Source organism: Tachypleus tridentatus, chromosome 1, assembly GCF_004210375.1.
Source record: "Tachypleus tridentatus isolate NWPU-2018 chromosome 1, ASM421037v1, whole genome shotgun sequence".
In the NCBI taxonomy this organism is placed as follows: Eukaryota; Metazoa; Arthropoda; class Merostomata; order Xiphosura; family Limulidae; genus Tachypleus; species Tachypleus tridentatus.
In genome coordinates this window covers 51640864-51665714 of record NC_134825.1, presented here as the reverse complement: position 1 = coordinate 51665714, position 24851 = coordinate 51640864, and the positions used below count along the sequence as shown (strand labels likewise).

Sequence of the window (24851 nt, the reverse complement as noted above, 5' to 3'; positions counted from 1 at the left end):
CCATTACGTTTAACTCGCACAGAACATACAGAAATCACGAACTATCACATTTATCTCATGCAGAACACACATAGAGAAATCGAAAACAGTCGTGTTTAAGTCACGTGGAACATGCAAAAATCACGAACCATCATGTTTAACTCACGCCCAATACAGAAGCAGAAATAATGAACAATCAGTCATATGCATGGGTTGAAGGTAAGATTTTATAGGAAGTTCTGAAATCTTGTATGTTCTATAAAATTATGAAATTTTCAAGCCATTTGTACAATAATGGCACAAACACACGAGAAGTTTATCTTACAAATAATCGGAAGAAAACATGATACTATTTATTAACCATGTCACAACACGTATGTTTAAATACCATGAAAACAGATGTTTCTTCATTATTCGCCAATTATATAATAAACTCTACATGGCTTAGAGTAACTCCATAATTTTCATACAGTACATTGACACAAAGTTTCACGATTTGTCCAAATTCAAACTTAATTTTTGCGACACGTTTAGAGGAGCCGTGCTACACTTAGCCAAAAGGGTGCGATACAGTGTTTCATCAATATTGATAAGATCCACATTCATATTCTATAAACACGGTTACTATAGTTATTCTATAAAAAAAGTAAAAGCAAAAACGTGTTACAAAATCGTAGTAAAAATAATAAATCACTCAGTAAAAATAAAAGAAACATTTTAATTTGAAATGCTCAATTTATAGATACGGACTGTCCAGATGTTAATTTTTAACCGAATAAAACGGAGCTCACGTGATAGCAGTTGTAAATTTACAGATAACCGTCGATTATTGTTAGAACATTTCCTGAATTTAATCCATAAGAGTTTTGGGCAACGCTTTTCCTTGCCATAACTTGACTCACAATCCCGATATCGTTCGAATTCCCCTCCATGAATATGTTTGCCCTTTCAACTGTGGAGGCATTATTATGTTAAGGTCAATCCCATTGTTCGTTGGTAAAGAGTATCCTAGAAGTTGACAACATGTTCCGTTAACTAGCTACCTTCCCTTCAGTCTTTTCACTTCAGAATTAGGAACAGCTTGAACAGATAACCCTGGAGTTGCTTTACACGAAATTAAAACAAACAAACAAACAAACATCATAAACGGTCACGTGCTGATTTTTCCCCGATTAGAATAAATAAAGAGTTGTTCTGAGATTGTAACAAACCTTAAGTGTGCAACAATCGTACTCTGGCCATGTGAAAAAAGCTTACACATGGCGTTACTTAACCTTCGATAAGTGCGCTAACATAAACAAATTCGTGCATTTCACTGACTTTGCAGAACCATAAGATGTAATCTAGTACACACGAACATTACTTTGCAAAACTAAAACGTAAAATTCAATTAAACAGCAAATGACAGGTAATTATGCTACAGTTTCAATAAAAAAAAACAGCTTGCAGTTGAAAAAACAAACAAACAATAACATTATACGAGCTATCTGCTAAAATAATTGTGAACAACAAAATTATATTGAATAAAGATTTAAAATTTAACTTTTAACCGTCTATTTATTGTAGGTGTTAGATTAGATTTTGCAAATTTTACAGGGATAGTTATAAGTCGGCGACTAAACACCAAAGTTGCCAAGCCTAAGTCTCAACAAGTAGGTCTACGCTGAACAGCAATGGAACTGACAAAAAAAAAAAAAAGTACAAATCCAGTAGCATAACGAAACAGGAGGAACGACACCGACGAGAGAAGCTGTCACATGCTCCAAAGTTGACCTATACCATCAGTCGAAATAAAAACAAGAAATACCCTTGAGCACTGGCAGCCTGAGGACTGAAACACACACGAGCAGTGCGCCAATAAACTAAGTCAACGATAGGCAGCCGTAGAAGCAGCTAGCCGCGATCTTTCCTAACCTCACTTCTTTTATCCAACACTAAGACAAGAAACGAACAACAAAACAGAAAGAGGCATCCAAACCTGTTGTGGAATTCAGTCCGTTACTAGTTGTCATGACTCGGCTCCAATTGGGACGCACGGGATGCTCCGGTGCGCACAATATGACGCGATTGTGCCGAGAGTCTAGGAAATCGGACGATGAGAAACCACGTACACCTCACTCATGACGACTACTGTAACTAGTCTGACCGCAAACGCGCTCCCGTCAGACAGGACCAGCCTTCTTACCGGTCGCTCCCCCTCAAGGCTATCTGCATGCTAGCCATAATTAATTCTCGAGATTCTCTTCTCAACCAATGGTAGCGCGCGTACGAGCAAACAGGACTTGGCCTTTATTGGTCACAATTATTTTGGGCTGCACACTCCCCGCATGTCTGCTTCATCAACACAATGACGACGCGCACTAGCCTCTAATACAGGCGTGAAAACAAAGGCGCTCCATGAGAAGTGGTGATTCATTTGCTCTCCCCAGAATTAACTTCTCTCTCATTAAATGAATTCATTGAAACCCTGACAAAGTTTCTACCTCTGCGCTAAACCGCTATCCCGTTCCAGTCAACGAGCATATTTAGTCAACCAAGAAATCTGTTCCACGACAATGCATCACTGCCTTGCCTTATCAAGAATAGCCGTGTCTAAAGGCACAAATGGGAGCCAGATAGAGAGAGGGAAAAGAAACAACGAAAAAAAAAACAACAACAATCGGCTATCAAACTTTCCAATCCCTTCTTGTGACAAGCGGACGTGCAATTAAAATGCAAATCGTAGCCCTTGTTTAACTCGTCTGGCGTTTGAAGTACAAAGCTTACCCAAATCCAGTCGCTTAGCACCTCCACGAAGATATGAATAGGTTCAAATTAGTCACCGCGAGAGGGGGAAAGTGACGCGTCTACGACGCGCACAGTGAGCGCTCGCTGCTGAAATTAAGACTGATGCAACGTTTGTGCATAATACACCATAGCGAGTGAGTAACGAGATAAAGGGGTGAACACAAAATTTAGGATCAAATTTCTCTGCTAACCTGGTACGGCAATCGACAATTTCTTCTCCACGATCCTGATGAGTTCATAAATCCACGTTCATAAATAAAATCCCAAGTCCAATCAAACATCTCTGAACCCTTTTTTTTATGTTTCTTCACTAGGCAATTCTAGTCCGCCTGTCAGTAATCTCGTGCATGCTGCGATCACTTGAGTATGCTGCCAGTTATGAAAAAGCTGACACCTTTATGGATCGCTGAGGCACGGCTGCCATCTATTGTCTCACTAACGGACCAACTCAGCGCATGTGCGAAGCATGCATGTCATGCACGATAAGCGAAAAATGGTAATGCGCATACGATTTGCCCATCTCATTCTATCATCTGCGCCCAATTACGTTTTGGAAGGAAAAAGATAAAAATGTAAGAAGTCCTTGCGCATGTAGACTTCTGGTTGTTTACACTCAACCCTTCATATAATAACTGTACGCAGTTTTATAGAACATATTAATGCGCAATATTTCACACACACGGGGGAATGGAGGGAGTCTTATAGGAAGTTTAAGACATCCCTTACGAAATTTAGAGTAAAACCGCAGTTGTATGTTGAAACCTTTACGGAAAACATCAGCATCAATCTTTGAACGATTTTTTACTTGATCTTTCAAAAGCAGGAGTTGTTTTTTTAAATCTTTCATATACGTGTAGTTTATTTATTCTAACACATCAATCGTTTCAACATTCAAAAGGGAAGATTTTATTAACGATATTTTTAAAGTTAGGTTATAACTATTTTTAAGATATATGCTTTACAGGAAAAGATTCTCCTACCCTTCGTAGAGTTTTATATTCTCAGAAGAGTGAGCATTTTCGAAACGTTCAAATGGTCGCTGAAAGGCTTAGCAAAGCAGAAACACTACTACTGGGAGAGTCATTAGCAATGCGAGTAACCAAATGATGACCTAAGGCGAAGTGGTTACATCAGTTGATTGTAATTATTACTGTAACATTTTATCAGTTCTTCTAGTAGAAATGACTACATAACTAAAAAGTCTGCTCTCATTCTTTCGTACCGTGAAACATCATCCCAGCTTTGTATGACTGGGGTTGGTTATACTTAGAAAACATCAGTGTTTCACTTGACATCTAATACAATATGTGAAAGAGCTCACCCTCCATTTTCGAATTGGGACATGTAAGGTGGGCTTTAACGAACTTCAATCAACAGATGTAGTATCCCCAGCATCTTTTACTCGGGTGCTCGCTATAACCTAACTCGTATAAAGAGTAGAATTCAAAAGAAAGGACCTTCCATGTTTGGTTACTTAGTCAACGAATTAGTACATGAACATAAGTGCATTTAAAGAAGAGATCCTTCCCAAAACTTGGTTAACAATTAACGGAGTAGGACATAAACATGAGCGAATTTGAATGAGAAAGAGGTGATTTATTCATGTTGTTTTCTCAAGCTTTCAACTCACATTGGCAGAACATCTTTAGAACTACGAGGACTGTTAAAGATGTAAGAATATGTATCAGAACAGTCATTTCAGATGAAACTCGCTGAACAAGAATGACAAAATACATAATGATACACAATTACAATTCGACGACTCCTTGCATGCCTAACAAACATCACATTGATAATAGTATGATAATATACTGTACATTTAGAGCATGTTACTTCAACACATTTAAAGGTAGGCTGAAACTGGGCCCTATATGTATTAATAGATACACCAATAAAATTCTGATACACTGATCACCTCATATTTACCGGTGGGTCAGCAGTAAGTTTACAGACTTACAACGATAAAATCCGGAATTCGATTCCCTGTGGTGGACAAAACGCAAATAGCCTATTCTGTGGCTTTGCGTTAAAACAAATATACATCAATTAACATTAATAATATTAAATTTTGATGATATACTTTATATCTGGTAATCATTAAAACAAAACTGACATGTGATGTATCGTTTATATGTGGTAAAAAAAAAAGAAAACACATTTCTGATGTATCTTTTTTAGGGATAATTAACATATCCGCAATTTTTCACTGAAACAATAGCCTAATAGCTATTGTAACCTGTTGTCACATCAACGATGTGTAGCTTACGTACGTGACCTACTGTAACCACAAGTCACGTCAACAATGTTTAGCTGATGTAAGCTATCTATTGCAAGTTGCAGTCACACTGACAACGTTTCGCTGGCGCAATGTGAAATACTGCGAGTGACAGTCAGATCAGTAACGATTCGAGTGTTGTCTATGAGCGAGAAACAAGACACGTGTGGTCAGACGGAAAAAACAAGCTCGTAAAATTTCCTAACACACACTATACTAAAAATAATTAAATTATATTATTAGAAGATTTTTCACAAATGAAATAATAATTGAGTTAACATTTAATTTAGTTCATTACAATATAATGTTATTTATCATAATTTACTGAAATGATTTAAATAGTCGTTATTATTAACTACTAAAATAGTCTATAACATTGGATAACGAAATATAGGATCTGCCAAGACTTTTCATTTTCAGTTAAATATTTTGAAGAAAAAAAATGTTATCTTCTACGGTTAAAATACAGTTTTAAGACTGACAATAGTGTGAAGGAGGACGTTTCTACATTTAAAATTCAGTTTTAATACTGACAATAGTGTGAAGGAGGACGTTTCTACATTTAAAATTCAGTTTTAATACTGACAATAGTGTGAAGGAGGACGTTTCTACATTTAAAATTCAGTTTTAATACTGACAATAGTGTGAAGAAGGATGTTTCTACATTTAAAATTCAGTTTTAATACTGACAATAGTGTGAAGGAGGACGTTTCTACATTTAAAATTCAGTTTTAATACTGACAATAGTGTGAAGGAGGACGTTTCTACATTTAAAATTCAGTTTTAATACTGACAATAGTGTGAAGGAGGACGTTTCTACATTTAAAATTCAGTTTTAATACTGACAATAGTGTGAAGGAGGACGTTTATACATTTAAAATTCAGTTTTAATACTGACAATAGTGTGAAGGAGGACGTTTCTACATTTAAAATTCAGTTTTAAGACAAATAATAGTGTGAAGAAGGATGTTTCTACATTTAAAACTCAGGTATGTACAAGATAAAACAATTACTGCGTTACAATTAAAATTCAAGTGGGTGTTTTCAATTAAATGAATTAAACAAAATTGTTTTCATTAATAAAATATTGGTGCTAAACTAAGAAATTTAGTTACTAGTTTAAAAATACTGAGTTATCGGATTCAGGGGAAGTATTTCCAGTTAAACCGTGTAGTTACAACATAAATAAATAAACAAGATGTCTCCATATAAAATGTTTGTGACAGAACTAAGATGTTACAAAGCAATGAACCTGTTTCTAAATTGTATTCTATTGTGGGTTTTGAAGAAAAACGTTTGTAGATTAGTATATTTTTAACATATAAAGAAATCCCATGAAAGAACACCTGCATTGACAACACTACGAGCGGTTTGTTTTTGTTTTTGAACTTCGCGCAAAGCTATTCTAGAGCTATCTGCGCTAGCCGTCCATAATTTAGCAGTGTAAGACTAGAGGGAAGGCAGCTTGTCATCGCCACTCACCGCCAACTCTTGGGCTACTCTTTTTCCAACGAATAGTGGGATTAATCGTCGCATTATAACGCCCCCACGGCTGAAACGGTGAACATGATTGGTGCGACCGGGAGTCAAACGCCTTAACCCACCTGGCCATGTCGGGCCCCACTACGAATGGACTTTCACTTCCTTCAGATTGGAAATTACGTTTTTTGATAACACAGATCTGCGAATCTAAACTTCATAAAAGTTGTTTTAATTTTAATAACTGACTTTCCATAATTCAGCTACGCAAACTTAAAAAAAAATGTTTTTTTTTCTATCAATAAAGGATTTTTTTACAAATCAGGAAGAAAAATAACTTTTACTGATAAAATTTACCACAACTATAAAATAGTATGTGTGGGCCATTTACACAACTTTTGATGCCACAGCGACGAATAAATAATACTGTAAAGATAACAAATGGTGTCAAAGTGCACCATGAAACGAAAGCAATTCGAAAATCATACGTCATGCACCCTTTTAACCGTTTATATACTAGCTGTGCGTTTCTCGTGTGTTCTAGAACGATAAACTCCCACGTCACGATTGGTTTAGAGAAATGTGACTCGATTTTAATAAAAATGATTCACTTACATAAAAGTACATATGACGTTTTATGAAAAGTCTGTTCGTGATGGAGAAAAATGGATATCATTTTCGGATTCAGCAAAGAGAAATTAGTGGAGAACTAGTAAATATTTCAAGACAATAAAACCATCGCGGTTCTATGTAACGAAAAATGTGAAATAATAACTCATCAACTACCAATAATATTGGCCCGGCACGGCCAGGCGGGTTAAGGCGTTCGGCTTGTAATCTGAGTGTCGCGGGTTCGAATCCCTGTCGCACCAAACATGCTCGCCCTCTCAGCCGTGGGGGCGTTACATATCGACGGTCAATCCCACTATTCGTTGATAAAGGAGTAACCCAAGAGTTGGTGGTGGGTGGTGATGAGCAGCTGCTTTCCCTCTCGTCTTAGACTGCTAAATTAGGGACGGCTAGCGCAGATAGCCCTCGAGCAGCTTTGCGCGAAATTCAAAAACAAGTAAACCAAGAATATTACGTTCGTTTCACGTGATTTACTTATTTGTTATAGTTTTGGGCAATTCTTTGTTAACCAGATATTATGCATGATCTAGTTATGCGACAATTTACATAAGACAGCTGTAAGATCAGTATTTGTGCGAAAAGAACACAAAAGTGAATAAACGTAAAAGAAAAAATCGCGGTCTTTCTTGTTTTTTCCGTTTTAGTTAACTGTAGTTTTACCAGCTAAGGTAAGGTGGAAACAGTCATCTACTCTTAAATTTTTGACTACTTTTCTCTAGGGAATAACTACAAAAATACGGGTTTCGACACCGATACTAAATGATTAACAGAGGGAAGAAAACTCAGTAGAACATAAGAGTAAAAGCAGTATGCTGTGGTTATAATAACATCATTCAACTGAAGCTGTACTATATACATGACTGCTATACTTCCCAGGGTTTAAGGCGACACTGTTTGGATTAATGGATAGAGGAGTTTGGGGCTGGAAATGGGCGTGACTTTTCCCGTTAGACTGTGGTACTTCACACGTTATCTGTCATATTATAAACATTCTTTAAACGCACTAAAGATGAAAAGATAAACTCTCTCTCCTAAGAAGAAATGGGTGTCCCGTTAGAAGGTATAAAGCAGTTAAAGTTTTTGATATGTTGTGAAACCTACGGAGTTATATTATCTGTATAAGTGAATTTGTTCTTATCTCACTCCACCCTCAAGCCTAGAGAAACACACGGGTCAGGTGTTGTGAGAGGTCTGCAGCTAGGGCAGTCAGGGGGATCTGCAGGAGGCTGAACACTTGCGAACCTCACTGTCAATGCTAACAGCTGGAAGGAGGATTTAACAAGAGGGAGGGAGGACATAGGGGATAGGCTATAGAAAAAACACACACAAAAAACATGACAGGACATGCCGCGGGTGTAAGGACTGGCGTCTGTGGACCACAGCAGAAACAGAACCTGTGGTTGCATTCCGCTATCCATCCATTACTCCCACGTTCCGTCAGGGTTATCAGCGATGCCCCTAGAAATGATGGAGACATTTGTAAGGTCTGGTAAGCAAAAAGAATGTATTGGTTGGCTGAGGGGGGGGGAGGTAGTGTCAGCAAACGACACCTAAGGATGACTGGTTAATGTTATTCAGCATAATACTTCCCTATGTCACACGAAATCTACAGAGACGTTAAGATACTTAATACATATGAGGTTTTTGCAACTTTGAAATAACGACGCACTTCAGCATATATATATACACCCGCGCGCGCACACACACACACATGTATTAGTTTGCTGCACCTCTCTTAAACAAAGTAGCGTGACTTGTAAACATTAACTTAATATTAAACTATTCTATTTCGTCCCATATGCGCGCTTAAGTTACACGCTTTACGTTTAGTGTAAAAACAGTATTCCATAAAGCAATCAATTTACTTGATTAAACCCTGATGATGATGTTTTTTAGTACATTAGTAAAACCCATACAAAGAACACAAGATAAATGATTAATCATAAAATGTAGGGATATTATCTGAAAAAACAATGTACAGAATGTCGATACTTGGGTCGAACACTACTCTAGTCTGTTTCATAAAAAATGGCAGTACTATTATAATGCGTTGTCAATTTCATTAAAGTGACATTGCTTGCTTAAACAAAGCGACAGGGCTATATGATGTCTTGTTATTGAAAGTTGTATGGGAATAAGTTAGTATGTTTAATGAAAGTGGCATGCCAATATATTTTTAGTTTAATAAAAGTAGAATGACTATATATATTCTTTTTAATGAAAACTGGCTGCTTTATTGCCTGGTTAATATTAAATTAATGTCATATTACTTTTCTTCAAAGGACTGATTACTTATCTCGTCTATTTCTAAACACTACAAAAAGCTCGCAATGCGTCTTGGTCCATGAAATAACATAGCTCTTTTTTTTTACGTTTCATGACGACAAAATGGTTTGCATGTTTTAAAAAAATCAAAGCGAAGTAAACGTTTCTTTCATCTGGTTTATAAAATAGTAAATATTTGGTTGCCTAACATTATTATAAATTTTATACAATACAACAGCCTCAACACATCCTGATTTTATAAAAAAATAAGTAAATACAAGTCAACAGTGTCATTAAAGCATGAAGTTTTGATACGATTTTCTTAAGGTTTGAAGAAAAGTTACGGAGACACGTTCAGCATTGACGAAACTTATTACACAGGTAACCAATATAAAGCAAGTTTTAAATTCATTTACAAATAACAAAAAAAAAACCAAAAAATGTCAATATTCGTTTTCATAACTATCAAGAATAACAGTTTAGCAAGATGAACTTAACGAAATAAGTTTTTCAAACTGACAAGTCATTCTCTATTGTTTATTACTTCATGTTCCCCACGCTGAGCTCCTGGACAGTGATCATGGGAACAGGTTGTGGATCTTTCACTGCTCTCTATAACAAATCCCACACATACTCAATCGGATTTAGATCCAATAATTTAGCAGACCTGCCAGTAGCTCATTTTGTCTATCCTGAAAAAAAATTGCTGCATGATTCTAGTGGTAAGAAGATGGGCATTATCCTGCTGAAATATGAACTTGTCTCCGATAGTACCAGCAAAATGGCGATAGTGGATAACAGAATACCTTCTATGCTGTTAGGGATCTTCCATGAACTGCACAGAAATATATATATATATATATATATATGTTCCGGCATGTAGGTGCCACCCGAGACCCTAACTGACCATACTAAAGTCATCATGGTGGACAAAGTTATGGATCAAATATCGCTCTTCTTCACATCTCCAGACCTTCACATATTGAGAATTTGAAGATGCATACAACCTTCTCTCACATGTTCATTGCTGAAGGATCCAGATTACATGATCCTGGGCTAACGCTAACTAGGCTTTTCAGTGCCTTGGGATCAGGACAGAGGCTCTAACTGGTATTCTGGACCTAAGCACAGCTTCATGGAGGCTTTTTATAACCACTTAGCATGATACATTCATTCTAGTGGCATACTGAGGCCAGTTCATCAGGTCTCCTAACACTGCTTGTGCAGTTTCTAAGAACTCGTTTTCCCAGTTATTGGTCGTCTACTGCACCTGTAGCCCTTCTGCGGCTCTGGCCTGGTCTCTTTTGGCCTGGGAATCTATGTCATAATCTACTGACCAAAGATTATAACACTTCCATTACCTGTACCCCCTCAGTCTGGGTACGGCCTTCTTGAAGCAGTGTGACCACGCTATAAACTTCAGTTTGAGTTAACTGGTTTCTAACAGTTCGCACACTCTTTGAAAAAAAGCCAATACCAATAAAACAATCCATAAAACAAGCATTATACGTTCTGTAAACATATTTCATAATAAAACCAAACTACATTTTTGCTTTGCAGAAATTAGGTCATTTCTTATAAAGGCCTATTATATAAGAAGTCATAGGTGCATGAACTTCAAAGCCCTAGGTAGGTTTAGTGTAATCTTCTGCAATAAGCATGCTAAGTTATGAAACACGACTGATAATATAAAATTATACACATTTAACCAAACTTCATTATCCTTTAATTTTTGTGAGTAGTGTATTTAAGTGTATTATCACGTCTTTCTACTTATTATATATATATATATAAATGTTTCTTGAATGTATAGCTTCAAAAATCATACAAGTCATCACATGAGCTCATATCATCATACCATTGGCAACGTTAGATGTGGAAGTCGTCTCTGATTGGATAATTTTTTTCACCCTATGCACAGAAAAACTCCATATATTGTACCTTTCGTTGCCATCTGTTCATAAACTCAGAGTATTGTGAACCATTTGTCGTTGGTTTAAATCCAATGTTTTTATTTTCAATAACTCCTAAACATTTAACATGTGATTTCTAATTATATTTTAACTCAGTATCAAAATACCTGTCCACTCCCAGGCTGTAATGTCGACTTGTGGCATCCTAGCTTTTGTTGAATAGGATTAGCAACTCACATACAACAATATAAAAACTAAACCAATCCAAAATCATTATATTCAGTAATGTGACGTCAAAACTTGTACAACTATTTAACTTCCTGAAATTTACTACAACTTGAGAAGGAACTTTTCTTACTCTGTATTTTACATTGTTAAATTTTACACAGTTGTACAGTCCCAATTTGAATAGCCTCTGTGCACATGCTGGATACAGTATCAAACCTGAAGACTATTTGAAACAATAGAAGTACCGTACACTATTTTATCTTAATTTAGATATATTTTCAACAACAATTATTTTGTTAAATAGAGAAACAAAATAGAACTTTTTTTATTTCTAAAATAATTCTCACATGTTTCTGAACCTTTCCAAATAAATCATCATAACATCATATGCCATACCAGCTTACGAATAGTGACTCGAAACGAAATCCAAACCGTTAGCCAGCCTCCTACGTACATCCATGAGCTTTTATTAGTTGAATACTGAGTATAGATCTAACTGAACGTGTTTAGAAATACTGTGTTGGAAAGCTTTTCTTCCATTATTTGAATGGCCAAGTATGGATCTAAATGAACGTGTTTAGAAATACTGCGCAACAATTTCTTTTCCTCCATTAGCAAAATAATAAAGTATAGATCTAATTGAATGTGCTTACGAACACTCTGTTGGAAAACTTTTCATCCATTAGTTGAATAACAAAGTCTAGATCCAATTGATTGTACTTACAAATACTGTGTTAGAAAGTTTTCCTTCATTAGGTGAATGACAAAGTCTACATCTAATTGAATGTGATTACAATACTCGGTTAGAAAGCTTTTCCTTAACTAATTGAATGGTCAAGTATAGATGTAATTAAATGTTCTTACAAATAGTGTGTAAGGTTTCTAAAGTTATATTTATTATTAATTTTTGTAATGATGCCACGTTTACATCCTCTTTTTTGTTCCTTTTCATCTGTAGGTGTTAAAGTAGAATTTTTTAACCGAAAATAAACTATATCGAGCTAAGGAACTTTTAACTTGAATATTGTGCAAATTGTCATACGTTACTAGAATGCTGGATGCAATCATCTATACCACGTTCTAATATTCGGCATTTTTTATGAGATCAATTGGACATAATATGAAATGTAATACAACTGTAGTTAAAACCTTGTTGAAATTAAAACTTTATATACCCACGTAGTAACTAACACACACAGATAACTGAGAATGTATAAAGATAGATGTGTTTGTACACTCAGACTTTTCCCATCCTAGTGTTGACATACTCCAATGTCAACTTTACTAGATAAAGCGCTGTCTGTCTTTCACATTTGCTGTAGTAGATTTTTGTCTCAAAGCGACTGTTGAGCCAATATAACCAAAATCCTTGACACTTTTCTCGCAGACTCACTTAATTGTTGTAACGCAAAAGATTACTCGCCACATTCTCTGACACAGACGATATTCAATCGCTTGAGCTTATCAGAACCCAAACAAAACGTTTCACTGACATCATTTGAGCATGTGCACGAAGCGAAGTCGAAAGAAGAAATGGGCAGATAAGAGTTAAATGTTGTTGTTTTGCAGAAAGAAATCTTGTTGTATCTAAGAGCATACATCAGTATGTTTGTTCAAGCTACGTGACAATTAGCAGCCAATATGAGTTAGCTCAAGCCAGAGTGAATGTTTACTTGTAAGTTACGTATCTGTAAATACCTAAGGAGACCTCCGCTTTCTTTCATGAACTACATTTATAGCAACACGACACGTCACAGTTTACGTTTTTCGCGTCATTCTGTGTGCATCACATCGAACCGGCAATCGCGAGCTGTCGACAAACGGTAGCTATCCACGACTGTACGTTTTCAGTTACTTCATATACTGCCGTGCCACTCGTAGTCGCGTTTATCGTGCAATAGAGGGCGGCACAGAACAGTAAAGTAAATCCCACAATGATTACGCGCACACATTGTTGATCCGTGAGGTAGAGATTAAAAATGCGAGTACCAGAGTAGGATCCTCAAATATGTACCCATTTCAAAAGAATTACTACCATTTTTAGTGTATTGAATTGCTTCGAAGTAAATATTTTCGGCTTCAGATTAACACAATGATACACGGGCCAAATATAATCTCGCCTTTTCCCTCAATACTCACATAGGACGGTCCGCCTGCGGGAACCGATTCAACAGTCTGCCCATAAAAATGTTACCGATATAAATAAGTTAGTAAGTTAACGTAAGTTTGAAATAAATTACTTACATTTAATCAACCATATTTCTGTCTCCCCCTTTTAACTATAATATCGAAACTCGGGCTTTGCTGTCGCATAAACCTTTTGGAATCTTCGAACTCATAGAGGTATGCCAACTGCAGGCTTCTAGAATATCGATTATCTAATAGAAAAAGCGCCAATATAATAGATCTCTCACTTTCAAACTACATCATGTAAATATTTCTTAGTTTCTCTTCCCTCATTTTCAGTTGGTGAAAAACAAAATTTCAAAGTAAGAGCTAGTGCTTTTACCCAATGCTACACATGTAAGGCTAACGCTTTCTACTATTTACTATCCTACAGAATTAAACTTGGTTTGATTTTTTTCAGATATTCGTTCGAACCTACACAAGAGCTATACGAGTTAGCTGTCCCTAATTTTGAACAGATATATTAGAAGAAAGGCAGCTAGTCAAAAGTACCCTCCGCCACATCTTAAGCTGCTCCAATGAATTGGTAGGACCACGATTTTTTTATTTCTGAGAAAACGGAACTCAAACCATGAACCTTCGGATACACAGACCAGGCGCTAACTACTGGATCACGCTCGGCCCCATAGAATGAAATACTAAAATATTTGAAACCAATCCCATAATCCTTCGTTGTGAAATATGATCACACATTAAACACCGAATAAAACTTACTTGAATAGCTAATTGCACAAACACGTGTAGTAGTCACATTTTAACTCTACAGAATTTTCTTTAAAGCTTGCTCAAACTGCGTTTTTAAGAATGTATATACGAACATGACTCTATTATTTTGTTGTACTATCTACTTTATTAGAGTCAGCGTTTTTACGATTACGTTGCAACCTAAAAGCAATTAATTATATCTCATTAATTACTAGTGCAAAGTTTTGTTGGTAAACGTTGTCCGAAAAAAATGATATATAACAAGTTCTTAACAATAAGAGAGAAATCACTCATTAATCACTTTTTAACAAATTGGTAAAAAGTAATTTTTCAACAATGAAATAATGCGTATTACACTTGACAACAGTATTAATTTCTGAACAATAAGATCAGATAAAAAGTCAATCACAACATCCTTCAAATTTTAATGATAAAACCGTGGAGGCAATCGATTAGAAAGCGATGGTTCTTCAACAATAAAAATTAAGATGTGTAATTTAATTAAATTTTGAGCTAATTGTATATCTAGCTCTACCTTTGGTGAAAGTCTACAAGTAAAAGTGAGTTCTCAGTCCGTAATGAGCTTTCATTCTCAAAGAAAACTGTTGTAAAACAGAACGTGGATCGGAAATAAGTCGAGAAACTTAGCAGAAACGGTAAAACAGCTGCGTTACTTTTCGTTTAAAGCAGTCCATTTGACAGTATATATGTGGTCAGGATTTCTACTTTCTAAATTTGATACATGTAATGCATTAGATTTAGTAATAACTTAGGTTCTATAGAGAACTATATTCTTCATCAAGTGAGAAATATCCTAAACATTTTCAATTACTAAATACTTCTCTATTTCAGGCTTTGGTGCTAACCCCAGTAAAGGACGAAGGTTAAATGCTACGAAACAGAGAGGAGCGGAAAACTTTAACAACAGTATCTTTACTCTCTGAATTGTAGCTGAATATTTTGATTACTATGGAAAATAAGCCCAAATGCTGAAAATTGCACTTACAATCTTTGATTTCCAGAATTTTGTTGTGGTGAGAGTTTTGGTCAAACTCAACTATTTACAATAGCTACTGCAGTAACGATATAGGTTTAACATGAATTGGATTTGCGTTTGGACTACTTGGTTAGTATGCCACGTTTGGTGTAGATCGATTAACTAGTTCAGTAGAGTGTCCAGACAGAATTTGGTTTCGTTTGATCTGAATTTTGTAGAAAGCTACACGAGAACTATTTGCGCTAACCGTCCCAAATTTAACAATGAAAGACTAGAGGGAAGGCATCACCATCTACTGTCAACTCTTGATCTAGTCTTTTTCAACCGTGGGGCGTTATAATGTGATTATCAGTCCCACTGTCCGTTGGTAAAAAACGAGGTCAAGAGTTGACAGTAGATGGTGATGACTAGCTAGTTGCCCTTTCTCTAGTATTTCGTTGCTAAAGTATGAACGGTTAGCGCAAATCCACAGATAGAAAGTTTTACTCGAAACTGAACAGTTACACTTACTGTGTACAGCGCATATTTGAAGAATATTTTTACCCTAATTTTTATACTCAGCTTAAAATAATAATGTTTCAACAATAAAATCATGTCAAGCGCAATTTATAGCAATATTAATTTCTTAACAATAAAATCAGGAGAAAAGTCAGTCATAAGACACTCAAATTTTAACAATAAGCCTGCAGTTGATTCTCCAATTGTAAAATCGCACGAAATTGTGGTTGTAACAGAGAAAAAATTTTCAATAATAAAATCGAATAACAGCAGTAGTCTTCAAAGTTCAACAATAAAATGATCCAGGAAAACGTCGATAAACAATGTTTTTTCTTAACATTCTTATGTACAGCCAGTTTCGAAATATTCATTTTTTAGCAATGAATATTTCATCAAAGTAGTACTCATATCTCTACATGCAAGTAAACTAACATGAAGCATTTCAAGAAATCTCTGGGAAATATGATTATACGACGAATATATTAAGACAAATATTATTTTCCATTGTTGCTGGCAATTTTTATTTCTCTAGCACGTTTGTGGCTTTTCAAACTATCTGTGGGTTTCATATTAGCAACATATTATATTCACAGTTTTAAAATAACTTTATAACCTTGGTGAGAAAAAAAAACATTCTATCAGCCTTTAATATTCAATCTTAAGCCTAGAATACCAAATGTATTAGTTTAAACATCTGGTCGAAGATATCTGAATAAGATGCCTTTTAACATAATTAAAATATTATTTACATCACTCAAAATAACCAACCAATCAGAGCAAGCACACATGAAAGTGTGTTGATTGTTTCACCATCTAGCAGGTGCAGCTGAGAAATGTCATACTGCAGATAAATAAAACATGCATGTTCTCAGCCCAGAACCAGACAGTTCAATACAAGTTTGTAACTTTGAAACAGAGAAAAACGGATTTATAATCATGAAATGCGTCCGTCTTAAAACGGAAACATTACAAGCATACAAGACGTCCAAATATTATACTGACACAAGTTTCTGTGAAATATTAATACTTATTTGAATTCAACATAGAGCATAAATGAATGTCTTTTTTGTGTGTTATTCGGATATAACGACGTTCAACACTCTTAGCTATTTATAAACACGATAATAGAAACATTAGCTATGAATATGTCATTTAATATTGCAGAGCCCACCGAGAGGAATCGAACCCCTGATTTTAGCATTGTAAACCCGTAGACTTATTGCTATACTAGCGGGGGAAAAAGGATATTTTAGTTTAGGTTTATAGCTAATAAAATCGAAATTACATGGATTTGTTCTTAAGAATTAAATCTGTAAAATAAATGTTTCTTTGTTTTTTAAGAACCTTATTAACTTAGCTCGTGCTAACTTTCAAACTGTAAAAGTTACATGAAACTTACACGCCATTTAATTTTATGTATAATTATAACAAGTTAGTTATTTGCTTGATAAAACAACAACAGTAACATGTGCACATTCCAAATGAACAAAAATCTGAAAGGTGAACCTTTCTACTTCAGGGTCAACTTGGGAATCACAATATATGAACACTATAATATATTGTTCACAATACCTAACAGTAAACCTACGTATAAACAGTTAACTATGAATATGCGTTGGAAACTTGTTTATAACTCAGACTTTATAATACGTTTTTCTGGAACTTTCATGCACACAATAGAACCTACGAGAAAGTTGAAAGTCTTGCACGTGTATGGACGAGGTGACCAATACAGCTGTAAATACCTACCATCTATGCAGAAGTTTGTACATTACTGGTTTATAATGTGGTTCTTATAGTGTACACAGTGAGGTCACGCGCATTTAGACAACGGGAAAAGAATAATCCCATAAATACCCGCTAGTGCACGCTAGCTTAGCGTAAAATTTCCTTATGCCACTTGTGCAACATATGTCATTGGTAGAACAACAAGCTACTAAAAATGTTAACTGCCTATTGGGAAGTGCTTCCACACCACCAGTATATACACAAGTACGTGTACGTGGAGTGCGCTGCTGAACGCTAACTACAGATAAGACTCAATTACGGTTTCTATGAAATTTAATTAATACAACAAATTAGAAACTACTGGATTATAGGAGATGGCTGATTTTGTGAAAAGAACTAAACGTTTATTATTTGCACATTTGGAAAACTTACTTTATTACTGTAATAATTAACCATAGTCACCGTACAAAAAAACAAAAACAAGTTTTCTAACAAACATTTCCATGGAGTTGAATGAGAAAGTAAACACGCGCGACTAAAATCGTTATGGACAACTAACTATATTCATTATTTTGTTAAAATATTGTTCATTTGTATTCTCAACTGTATCTTTTCAAGCAGCAATAAGTTAAGGTGCGTGTCATTATCCGTTGTGATTTCATATATCCTTTTCCACAAGCTAAACATCACATCAGCTATATAAAGTTATAAACATCTATGACTAGATACAACACTGTTTCACTATATAAACAAATTATAATTACCATAGTTTTCTATAAACAGTGTATATGCAACTTGTGTCATTAAAACCTAAAAACTTAAAACTGTTTTCTTCATTGAGGTAACTAAAGAATTTCAACTCTAGATTATTTGGATAATTATCTTCTAACTATTTATCTGAAGTTACCATATGTTCGGCACGTTTGGAGTACAGCTTATGTTTCAAATTACGACCATTTTACTATCAAACGTTCTCGAGCGTTGCAATTACATGTTTTGGATGGAGATAACTTTAACAACTGTATCCATAATTGGGGTGTTCATCTTCTAGTTCTATCCATAATTGGGGCGTTCTTCCTATAACTGTATCTATATTTTGATGTTCATCTTGTAACTTTATACACAGCTTTCAGAGTATAATTTTCTATTTATATCAGTAGTCTTATCTGTCTGGTTTGTTTTTTTTTAATTTCGCGCAAAGCTACACGAGGGCTATCTGCGCCAGTCGTCCCTAATATAGCAGTGTAAGACTAGAGGCAAGGCAGATAGTCATCATCACCCACAGCCAACTCTTAGGCTACTCTTTTACCAACGAATAGTGGGATTGACCGTCACATTATAGTGCCCCCACGACTGAAAGGGCGAGCATGTTTGGTGTGATGGGGATTCGAACCCGCGCCGTCAGATTACGAGTCGAGTGCCTTAAGTACTTGGCCTATATCAGTAGCGAGGATGATTATATACTACTGATTACTTGATAAAAGGACTGGTAATTAATTACACCACTGGACAGTTCATTAAAAAATATGTCACTCGCTTAGTTTTAACACAAGAAAAGCAGTAAAAGTGAACAGAAATTAAAAAAATAATTCAAAACATTTTTTCATCTATCACTTTATAACAATTGAAAGGTGAAGTGATGACTTAACATACTTCATTATATTTCCTTTGATTTAACGATATTATAAAAAATGATGTGTGGAAATACCATCTTACACACACAAAAATACCTTAAAATATATTTTATTTCAAAAACGACCAAATACTACTAACAATAGATTTTAAAATATCTCATAACAGAATGCTTGGAAGACACACTATGTTATGGTAACGAACACTATTTTGGAATATATATATATATAAACACGCACACACAACAACTAATAAAAATGTTTCCAAGAAAACACACAGTAATAGCATATCAACTACCATTAAAATTATTTGAAAAGACCTTAAGTCATAAAATTTTTTTTCGAACATTATGTACGGTATTTAAAATTAGGAAACAAACAAAAGCTACAGTATAGTCGCTCTAATTCCCTAAAATGGCAGTCCAGATTAAATGTCATTCAGTGATAAGAATGTTTAGCATCCTCAACATAACTGAGATACGACTTTACAACATACAATGTCCTCGGGAAATTACGTAACATCAATGTCATTGCTCTAAACACATCCGTGATGACAAGAAACCCACTTGAAGCAAAAATATATTCTCAAGGCGGCTGGTAGTGGTTAACCTGAAGATGACCTAAGAAGATCTAAACGTTGTTCTGTACTTTATTTTAATTAAAGTTTTAAACCCATACAAGCCATCTTGAAAATGATTGCTTTAAACATATACATTACAAAGTCTTAAAAAAAACAATATATTCCATAAAAAACAACAATATGTACTATAAACGGCATTATTTAAAAAGAGTAACAATAAATTAAATGGAATGACCGAAATAGGAAGTATGAGATCATATATTTATTTTCTCGGTATAGAAGGAAGAACTATCCTTCTGACAACGTATAGTTGTTTTGAATATTCTCGCTACGTTACACAACAACTGGCTATCTGCACTAACCACTTCTAATTTTGATTCGACAAAGTAAACGAAAGACAGCTAGTCAAATCACTCACTACCAAATCTTGGGCTACTCTAATCAAACAGTAAAATTTTGTGTTAACGGTATACGAACCCTCGGATTTACAGTTCAGCAGGCTAACGAATATCGCGTCTGGGTGTACCAATGAAGATCACAGAGTAATGCACTGTTGTGTCTTATAGTAGATGAGAAATACTAGCTGTCTCGGTATTTACTAATTTAATTGAACTATGATTCCATAAAAAATATCAAATGTCAAGTTATTCAGTTACTGGAATTATTATTATTTTTCATTATTCTTTATGTCCAGAGAACATATACACTTTCGGAAACACTATTAACTGTAGAATTACATTGTTTATACAGTACATTGTGGACCAATCACACGCGTTCCTGTTTTTCTTGTGATCACAGATGTTGTATCTAAAGTATAATCATTACACGTGTACTTTGTAAGCACCAAGATATATGTGCTGTCAGTTAGCTACATTGTACAGACATTTTCTTTAATTCACGAGGTTTTAGGAAAGTAGGTTTACATGAATAATTATTTAACATGTATGCTCATTATGATGGGTGAATTTTCAACAAATCAGCGTGCCATGCCAAACTGGTTCAACTTACCAGGTTATACGCTGACCAGAACCTGCCACCCAACTACTGCTGCTGTTTTTCTTGTCACTTACAGTCTCAACCACTCAACCATCCACCCACCTTTACCTGTCTCGGTTGGTATACAGGTGGCTGAATGACCGGCATTACAAGCAACCCAAAGTATGCTGGGAATGGAATAGCCTTTCTTCAGTGCTGCATTTCACAACGTAGCATAATTCATAAGAATAAAAATGAAGTAATTTATAATCTTATGTGGTCACCAAGTGTCGAAGTTCTCATATACGTTCTATAAATGTATGTTTTGTTTTACTGCTTGCCTGTCGCCATAGCTAGGAGGTAATAAACCTAATACAAGTTCCGTTTGGTTTGGTTTGAATTTCGCGCAAAGCTACACGAAAGCTATCTGCGCTAGTTGTCCCTAATTTAACAGTGTAAGCCTAGAGGGAAGGCAGCTAGTCATCACCACTCACCGCCAACTCTTGGGCTACTCTTTTACCAACGAATAGCGGGATAGACCGTCACATTATAACGTCCCCACGGCTGAAAGGGCATGTTTGGTGCAACCGGGATTCGAACCCGCGACCCTCGAATTACTAGTCGAACTATGCACAAAGTATAAAGATTTCATTGCATATTGCAAGTGCACAATGAAAACTAATCATTCTTCTCTATTACAAACACACACACACAACCACACTTCCAAAATAAAAGCAATCTATTTTTTCATTATGTAATTTCTGTAATGCAAATTGGTCTATAGAACATTTTTAATACTATAAGCAAATAACCTTATAACGATAAGTTTGTTATTTATTTTTAAGCGGATACTAAACATTTCAGTTTACACCTTCTTCGGAAGCTTTTCCCACTAAATACAAACGGTAAGTGAGAGCACAAAGCTTTGGTGTAATAAATTAATATAAAACTGAATTCATTTCTTAAATAGCAAACACGTTAACTATGAAAACGTAATTCATATCAAACTAAAATAAATTACTTTTGAAAAAATATCAGCTATTATCATAATCAGCGCCATTTTCTTTTCCTGAGCTTGCCGATACCTGGACACATCCATAAAGAACTCTTTTCACTGGGTATTAATTCATATCATTATATGCCAATGAAGAACACTCATTCTTGCGAATCAACTAGAAGAGTGGCGAACATTAAGTATATGGGCGATGCAGCATCGTCATCTGTTATTGCGATGACACCTCTAATGCTAATGGCCTCCACTGCGGCACAGATAACAGAAACATGAAAAGCAATACCTCTCTGGCTCTAGTTGGACAACAGAAGTCTATCTTATACTTATAAATGGGATTCGTACAGTAAGTGGTTTAACAGTGCTGAACTTAACAAGCTTGAAGCCTTAAGCACTAGTGTAATCAGCATAGAGTCCACTGACAGAGATACGTGTTACCAAAGATTCCAGGGAGCTTGTCCCCCAAAATAAACTTTCAAACAAGTCACAGTTTAGCTGTTTTACTGTTAATCAAAACGACTGTCCAACATCGATAGCAAATTTATTACTATTCCCTCTGGATCAACGTGACCCAAGTCACCTGTCTTTCTTTCGTTTAAATAAAGCACTGTGTTTTAATACTAAAAATGACCTTAAGAAGTTTTTGAATATCTGTGGAAACGTATGGCTATTTAAATAGTCATAATAGAGATATTGTTAAGAAAATGGAATAACAATAATTCTATCAACGTAATTTACAGTTTTAAGAATTATTTTAGATTGTTACCGGTGACTTGAGGATATTCAATAATAATGAATTATATAATCAAAAGTCTCCGCATTTTTCTTTTTAGCCTATTTTGGCATTATACACATATCATAGAATCTGTTAGCACGCTGTGAATAGACCCCCATTTTTCTTCACACCTTTCTAAAGTACAGCCAGGTGGGCTTGTTTATCCGAGAGAAAAATCCCCCCTCGAAGTGAAGGTCTCGTGAAGATTAACATCCTACTTTCAACATTTTAGAACATTAAACAATTTAGAGAGAAAAAACGAAAACCTATTTAAACAGTTTCCTTTTACAATGGGTCATCTTCAGTTCTGCTTAAAAATAAAATAACATTTCTCGTGAAATAAACTGTCACTGTGAGCTTGGCGAACTCGAAAGACCCTCACAGAAGGAGGGAAGGAGCGTCGCAAAACCTTGAGTGGCGGAATTTCTTCTCAGTAAGGTGCAAACGGTAATAGGCACCATATAAACCAGCAGGAAAAACTGAGGTTTGTTGACCCCACCCTCTATACAGGAACAAAATAAATGTACTTTAATCCTGCACATGACCCCTTAAAAATCCCACAACTTTGTTTCACATAAACATGACTGAGTTACCCGCTGTAAACAATGAAAACACGTACTAGTTACTAAGTCTCCTATCCTGTGTTCTCCAAGAAAATGATAAATAAAATAACAGACGTACTTTTTTTCTTGTCTTGAAGCTAAAGAAATTTACAGAGATGACAGCAATTCTATTGAATTTCACCGAAATACTTGTATTTTTGCGTCTTTAGAATCTGCCAGTTACTTCGATACACTGGTACACTAAAATTCGAAATTATATTATTCTATACCATTACGAATAAATAAACCACAGTTAAGCAGCGTTACAATTCTTAATACGATTTTAAATACCGAAGTTTCATTTAATAGTGGTAAGATTTCGTTAGATTATAGATGAATAACGTTAATATCTCGATGGTGCAATCACACACTTTGAAATGTGTATGTGAAAAAATATATTCCCAGTGTGCAGCTGTTTATTATATATACATATATATATATGTCATTGACTTATCCAATGGAATCCTTATTCCATATGTATTTCAGAATACTTTGACTCAACGAAAACTACGATTTGAAGATTGGCAAATCCTAAACCTTCATTGCGAGAGGTAAAAAAAAACAAAGAAACAATGTTAGTTCCTCTATAGTTACTATTTGTTAACACGTTTACTAGCAAGACAATTAAAAATTATGAATCAAACATTTTAGTTTAGAAAATATTGATCTACTGAAAATAATAAACATCCTCTGTGTTCACAGCTTCAATGTTTAACACAATGTTAGCGAGAGAACAATGCTTCATTTTTTCTCTGTACGAACTTAATTATAGAGAAGCATATATTAAAGTATCAAGTCAGTTCTGTTACTATTAATGTATTGGTATTTGAAACTTGGAACGGCAATTTATGCAAATATGGATTAATGGCCATGTCAAAAACTCCTAAGGTTCAGGTATAGCTGTTGACCAGAGGCCAGTATTATCTGTTATTATAAAAGTGTTTTGTCCGTATTTGAATAAATCAAAAAAAGGATTGACTGTCACTTTTAAAACGCACCTATAGCCCAAACTACGGAGCATATTAAGCACAATCTCGGTGCAACCCCCAAACCTTTTTAATAAGTAGCAGGCACCCTAGGTCACGCCCGGTTCACTGCTACAACAATGAATGTATTACGCATGAGGCATCAGTATAATCAGTATACAACTAGAACACATGATTTATAGAAAACATGTCCTTAATCCACGTTACTTTCATTCAAATACTTAGAGTTGATGCATAACTTCAGAGGCGCTTAATTTAATCTTTCCACTTTTCATTGTATAATTATCACGTGGCAAGTATCAATAGTACAAATATATTATTTTTAACAATTAAACCGACCCACTAGCAAAGTCAGTGATATCCGCATTGGAAAAGTTATGTTTTTAAGACATCAATTCTTTAAAAAAAATAACTACTTTTTGTCATCAGTAGGTCTTAAACAGCTGCCTTACCTGCGTTATATTCATGTACAAGTAGGCATTCTTTGGGCAGCATGTGTGGGTACAGAATATATTTATCATGTTTCTAGATATTAACAGATATTTAGAATATACTTATCGGATCTTGCACGTTAACTCTTATACCCCTAACGTTTTGTTTTTGCTGTCAAGTATTTCGACTA

At 35.2% G+C, this 24851-nt stretch overlaps 1 protein-coding gene across 35 annotated transcripts in view; it reads right to left on the bottom strand.

Annotated features, from left to right (window-relative positions):
* The window catches only part of LOC143248550 (zinc finger homeobox protein 3-like), a 175890-nt gene that overhangs the window by 138518 nt on the left and 12521 nt on the right, over positions 1-24851 (bottom strand). Inside the window, exon 1 of one of the 35 annotated variants that reach the window (XR_013027075.1) lies at positions 24682-24832. The exons of 23 other annotated variants lie outside the window; for them this stretch is intronic. The gene's annotated coding sequence lies outside the window, so the exon portion shown is untranslated. Of the gene's footprint in view, positions 1-1957; positions 2898-2957; positions 3299-24681; positions 24833-24851 lie in introns of those variants that run through there. 11 more of the 35 variants (XR_013027094.1, XR_013027114.1, XR_013027096.1 and 8 more) reach the window with 11 other exon arrangements.